This window comes from Mastomys coucha, unplaced genomic scaffold, assembly GCF_008632895.1.
Source record: "Mastomys coucha isolate ucsf_1 unplaced genomic scaffold, UCSF_Mcou_1 pScaffold12, whole genome shotgun sequence".
Lineage (NCBI taxonomy): Eukaryota > Metazoa > Chordata > Mammalia > Rodentia > Muridae > Mastomys > Mastomys coucha.
In genome coordinates, this window is record NW_022196894.1 from 89,794,800 (window position 1) to 89,801,861 (window position 7,062).

The following is a 7,062-nucleotide window of genomic DNA, read 5'->3' on the forward strand; positions in this document are numbered from 1 at the left end:
ATATATATACATATATATATATATATATATATACTTTGGATGCAGGGTATGTATACATATATATGTACACATACCCTGCATCCAGTCTCCGGCTCTCAGTACCATCTGAAAACTCCTGATTAACTTGTCATTTTAATCGTACCTGAGGGATTTTTTTCCCCTGGTAGTCTAGATAGCTGTTGCTATTGCTACTAATGGATTTATCTTTTAAAATACAAACAACCTAAACACACACACACCTCCCCCATACATCATGTATTGAAATACTGCAGATTAACTTAGTACACTCTAAAGTTAAAAACAAGACAATCTCCCTGTCTGCTTTTGAGGGGTTTGGCTTCCGGTATCTTCTCGACTGCAGAAGAGTATTTAATCATTTATCTCCTATGTTCTCTGTTGGAATTTTACCTCCTGCACACATTAAAAACAATATTTATTATTTTGAAGCATGTGAGTGTGTATGTGTGTGTATGCACGGGCATATACACACACACACACACACACACACACACACACACACAGACATATACATGCATATGACTGCATGTTGCTGCAGAGGCCAGAAGAGGGCACCGGACCCCCTGTTGCTGGAGTTAAAAGGCACTGGGAGCTGTCCCATGTCACTGCTGGGAACTGAACTCAGAACCCCTGGAAGTGTTATCAACAAACTGAGCCATCTTTCCAACCCCCGACTTTTCCCTTTTCCTTTTTGACAAATCTGTTGTCTTGTTCCATAATAAAAGAGAAGTCCAAAAAAGTTCAAATACAGGACAGAGCTATTTAGTCCGACAGTCTTTATCCCGAGGCAGTGTGCACTGAGAAGCTACTGGGCCTAATCTGATGCCTGTAAGATTGATTCCTATGACTAATCCTGTGTTCAGCCCAGCCTGAACATAACGTTCCCCTCTTCACGCTAGAGCCACTTCCAGACAGCACCTGCAAGCAGAGGTAGGATGGCCTTCACACGTAGCTGATTCTTGTACATTGACCTCACCAGGAAGTGTTGGCTGGTGGTCATGACACCGTCTGTCAACATTGTAAAGGTGGAAGATCTTCACCTGGCCGACTCAGGGTGGCCTGCTGTGTGACCATTCTTGAAAGTGTAGACTAGTGTCATAAAGGAGGCCACTGTGGCCAATCAGAAGGTTGTACTCTTGCTTTAAGGATTCCTGAGGGGAGAATCAATGGACCGAATTGTGAAATAAGCCCTGTAAATTAAGAGAGAGGTGAGGACAGCTCCAAGACAGGTGTCGCCTGAGCTAAACAAAACTGGCTCAGAATGAGCTGAGCCTCAGCCATCCAATGCATTCTGCGTGCTTTGGATCTGCTGTCCTAACATGTCTTCCACCCTCCACAGCCCAGGAGCGCTCAGTTTGCCTGCTACAACAGCTCAGTACTGCTCTCTGCACTTGGCATGTGTGCATGTCACCTTTCAATCCTCTCTTGCCCCATCTTCTCTCTTGGAGCTCCTCGTGCAGAGCAGACCTGGCCCAGGTGACCCAGGTCAGTCTCACAGTTCCCTGGTTCCCTGGGAGGGAGGCATCCTCCTAGAGCTTTGTTTAGTGCCCCTGGAGCCCCTGCATAGATGGTGTTTGCTCCTCTCAGGCGTCCTACAGCAGCTGATCTGTCTTCCTTTTGCTAAATCTGAAAACTACTTCCAGGATTGTTCTTCTGAATTTGGCTCTGGTGGAGAGAAAGCTGCTTTATCCCTCTAATGTTATTGACATTAAACATCAAGGACCCTTGTGGGCCTACGACAAGCTGTTGGGGGACACTTTACAACGCTGTTAGCAAAAAAAAAAACTAACTTGGCAAGTGGAGACAATAGAAGTGTTTTGCCTTTTAAAACCATAGTTTAAAAAACATATTAAGTATCTCTTCACTAGAAAGTGATGTTGTAAGAATGTCTCTTAAAGAACATCCCTTTACTTTTCCAAGGAGAAAAGATTTATTTTTATCACTTTAAGAGCCCCCCCCCTCACACACACACACACACACACACACACACACACACACACACACATTCATGAAGGCCAGAGGTGTTAGATTCCCCTGGAGTGAGTCACAGCCTGACACACATACATGCTGTGAACTGAACTTGGGTCCTCTGCAAATGCTCTTGACTGTTGAGCCACCTCTCCAGCTCCAACTTTTCTTTTTGTAACAGAAGAAGGTGAGGTTAGGGAAATTATACTTTGAAGACCTTAACATTTTCTTTGTTTGTTGTAGCAGAGACAACAGTTTGAAGCCCTTCTCTCTCAAAATGTACTTAATCAAAAATTTTAAAGCAACTTGGAAATTGGCAGATGAAAAGGGAGAAAGATGTTTAAAGAGCTCAGCAAATACCTACTGAGAGTGTATGCACATTCATCTAGACAGGTAATGACTAGTCTGTGTTTACTGAGAAGAAAGAATCCCAGGTAAGTGGGTATGGCTAAAAGGGGAGGGTAGGGGAGAATGCGTGGCAATTGCATGTAGTGGTTTAGGAATGACCAGATGGGTCACAAGTAAAACAGTTAAAAGCAAAGTACAAAATGCTGTGGCCTAAATTGGTCTGTCAACTGACAAATGCACATTGAACTGTACACAGGGAAGGCACATAGGACAGGCACACAGAACAGGCACAAAGGACAGGCATACAGGGCAGGGACACAGGACAGGCACACTGTGTAGGCACATAGGACAGGCACACTGTGTAGGCACACAGGACAGGCATACAGGATAGGCACACAGAGCAGGCATACAGGACAGACACACAGAGCAGGCACACAGGACAGACACACAGAGCAGGCACACAGCACAGGTACACAGAAGAGGCACACAGGACAGGCACACAGGACAGGCACACAGGGCAGGCACACAGGGCAGGCACAATGGACAGGCACACAGGGTAGGCACACAGGGCAGGCACACAGGGCAGGCACACAGGGCAGGTACATAGGACAGGCACACAGGACAGGCACACAGGGCAGGCACACAGGGCAGGCACACAGGGCAGGCACACAGGACAGGTACATAGGACAGGCACACAAGGCAGACACACAAGGCAGACACACAGGGCAGGCACACAGGGCAGGCACACTGTGTAGGCACACAGGACAGGTACATAGGACAGGCACACAGGGCAGGCACAATGGACAGGCACACAGGGCAGGCACACAGGGCAGGCACACAGGGCAGGCACACAGGGCAGGCACACAGGGTAGGCACACAGGGCAGGCACACAGGACAGGCACACAGGGCAGGCACAATGGACAGGCACACAGGGCAGGTACATAGGACAGGCACACAGGGCAGGCACACAAGGCAGACACACAGGGCAGGTACACAGTGGTGGGCATGCCAGTGCTTCAAGTGTAGGTTGTGGGAACAGAGGTCTGTGGAGCAATCCTAGTTCTCAGTGAGGTAAGGTTCAGGAAAGTGCATACAGTGTGCTGTTAATGGAAGCTCCTTTTTCTGAAAGGGAAGATGACAGATGTGGAGCGCCCTGGTAACAGATTAGAACATGGTTTATTTAGTTCTAGCACATGATCATTTGTCCATTAACTGAAAAATTTTCTATTTCTCTGCTTTCTTTTCATTTTTAATTATGTGCATGCCTCTCTGCCCCCCACACCCCCGTGTGTGTGCGTGTGTGTGTGTGTGTGTGTGTGTGTGTGTGTGCACGCACACACACACAGGGCAGGAGATCCCCTGAAACAGGAGTTATAAGGAGTTGTTTAGGTGCTGGGCTTGTAAACACACCGGGTTCACAAGCAGAATTACTTATAAATGACTTATCTCTTCCCAGTATCATTCAGAGCTCACTGTTTAGAATATGGGAGGACCCTTTGCCCTTTAGATTAACCCTCTGATGGAAGGTAAGAACAAGCTGGTAAGCTTTGTTTTCTTTGAGTTGTGCCAGCTCAGGTCTTTATGATTTGGGATAATTTACCTGTTTTCCTAACAGATTCTGTGGGAGTCCTGCTGGCGGACCCTCACTCCGTTGGATGCTCTCGGACTGGAGATTATTGAGTACTTGTGAATACAAGAGGGCAAGAGAGAGAGAGAAGACACGGATGCCAGGTAGCTGTATCGAGATGTGTGTCTTTACTTAGGATAACTCAGTTTAAATAACTAGAGTCAGAAACGAGACCCAGGGGAAACCGAAAGCAGCCTATCTTAACATAAACACGAGGTAATCCAATGTAACCATAAACACCAGACCGGAGGAGGAACTGGCAAAGAGAGTCAACAAGCTTTTAACATCAACATGAGACCAGACGAAGGGATGCTGGCAGTCTGTTTAGCCATTGAGGACTTCAAATGCAGTTCAGACAGAAGTGAGCTGATTGTCAGTCTTTGATCTCAGAAGCTACAGTCAGTGTTTTCGCACCACAGGCGGGTGGTCTCAGCCCCGGGCCTGTCACGGCTTTCTTTCGCTTTTGGAAACAGCATCGGAGCCGAGGGGCGGGAGGCCACAAGATTCTTTATCTATGGACAGGGAACTCACTTGTGTTATACACTTTCCACGCCCACCTGCAGTGCCACAGTAGACTGCGATCCTGGCAGGGAAGAGCAACTCAAAGTCCTTCCCAGCTATAGTGGCTATTCCTGGTTGTCAACTTGACTATATCTGGAATGAATCCAGAATTGGAGGGCTCACCTGTGGGCCTAATCTGGAGGCTGAGAGATACACGTTTCCGACCTGGATCTTGATATGATGATCTTGAGGCATAGTGGCTATAAATTCCAGAAGATTAAGACAGGGCGATCTGGGATTAAAGGCGTAGTGGCACACATCTTTAATCCGGACCACACCTTCTGCTGGAGACCTGCACAAGAACATTGGAAGAAGGAAGATTTACTCTCTCTCTTTGCTGCTTGCCTTGTAGGACTGAACAACTGCTAGATCCTTGAATTTCCATTCACAGCTGCTGCTGACCATTGTTGGGAGTTAGACTACAGACTGTAAGTTATCAACAAATTCCCTTACTATATAGAGACTACCATACATTCTGTGACTCTAGAGAACCCTGACTAATACACCAGCCAAATTCTAATGCACTTGAATTACAGGAACTCAGGATATGGCCCTCTCATGCCTTTAATCCTAGTTACCAGGACATTGGCTGCCTTTGTTGGAGAACAGCCACATTCAGGGACAGGGAGGGGAAAGGGACTGGGAAGAGACCATCAAGATGGTAGCTAGAATCCTGGGAAACTGCTCTTGGAGAGGAGGTGAGAAGACGCTGCTATAGTGACAGAGTGGGCGGACCCAGACAAAGTGGCAGAGTAGATTTGGATCCTGTTGGAGACATGTGGTTGAAAAGAAAGAGCCGGCGGTGGTGGCGCATGCCTTTAGTCCCAGCACTTGGGAGGCAGAGGCAGGCGGATTTCTGAGTTTGAGGCCAGCCTGGTGTACAGAGTGAGTACCAGGACAGCCAGGCCTACACAGAGAAACCCTGTCTCGAAAAAAACCAAAAAAAAAAAAAAAAGAAAAGAAAAGAAAGAGAAGAGTGACAGGCTGAGAGCACAGCCAGGCTAAGGGAAGTGAAGACAGAGCTGTGGAGGTTTGAGGACAGAAAGAAGAGACGTCAGTAGAGCTGCTGGAGGAGCGGCTGCAGTCACCTGGAATACTGTTGGTCAAGCGGTAGCTGGGTTAAATGTGCAAGCCCAGAATCCTGTCTGATCTGGGCCTGAAAGACCCCTGTGGGGAGACCTCCGCTCAAATCTCAGGAGGACGTGCACCCAAGGAATCATGAGAGACTGTCTTGATGTAAAAACATGAGGCAATTTAATTTTGTGGCGCTCCGGGCCAACTCCATACCTAACTCATGCAGGAGATAGTGGAATCGACCACGAGGCTCAAAAGTTAGGGGTTTATACAGGGAAAAGGTCTGGGGGAACAAAGGAATCAGTATGGTTACACATGATTGGCTAGTTCAAATATTAACTATTACGTGCAGAACAGAGTGGAAAATTCCTAAGGTTGGTGTTAATCTGAGTCAACAAAGCATCTGACCTTAAATCATATCCGAGAGGACCAGATGGTCCATTACTTAGTGTCCGCCCAGGCATGTCCTTGCAGGCCTGGGCCCTGGACATGTCCTCGTTTGCCTAGACATGTTTTCTTCTATGTTTATAGTTTTATGTCTTCTTCACCTGCCAGCTCTTATGATATCTAACAGCTTGCTTGCTCATTCCCAGGCCTATGTGGGCCAGCTTGTGATGGATTCTTAGGCCCATGACTTTTCTTCCTAGTCAGCACAGGTCCAAAGTTTTAATTTTCCCTTTCAGGGCAAGTGTCAGAAGCTCTGATAGGCTTCATTTTCATCCTATGTAATGGCAGTTGTGATCATACCCATCTTTACAGTCAGAAATGAATATTAATACATGCAAAGCACTCACAATCTTCCTGGCTCACAACAAATGCCAAAATGTTAGGTCTGGTAGTAATAATAATAACACCACCACCACTCAGCTCTCTTGAGAATTACGGTGGAAAGCTTAAGGTCCAACCTCTCCTTACACAGTACTAGAAGATGAGACCACAAGGTGATAAACTGACCAGAGCATCTTGGATTTCAACTTCCATCTTTATTCTCTATTAGTCCTCAGAAGACTTTACTTGAAAATTAGGAGGCTAGAGAGATGGATGGCTCAGCGGTTAAGAGTACTGACTGCTCTTCCAGAGTTTAAATCCCAGCAACTACATGGTGGCTCACAACCATCTGTAATGAGATCTGATGCCTTCTTCTGGTGTGTCTGAAGACAGTACATATTGTTATATGTTCTAACATATAACAATAAATAAATCTTTGGGCCAGAGTGAGCAGAGGTCCTGAATTCAATTCCCAGCAACCACATGAAGGCTCACAACCATCTGTACAGCTACAGTGTACTCATATACATAAAATAAATAAATAAATCTTTAAAAAAAGAAAATTAGCCAAAATCTTTGGCCAATAAAATCTTACATGACCTGACCTGCAGGCCATGTTATTTGGGGGAGCGAGGAGGACCACAACTTGGAATAAGAACGGGCGAGAGAGAAGACAGGACTCAAGGAAGCATTGCTTG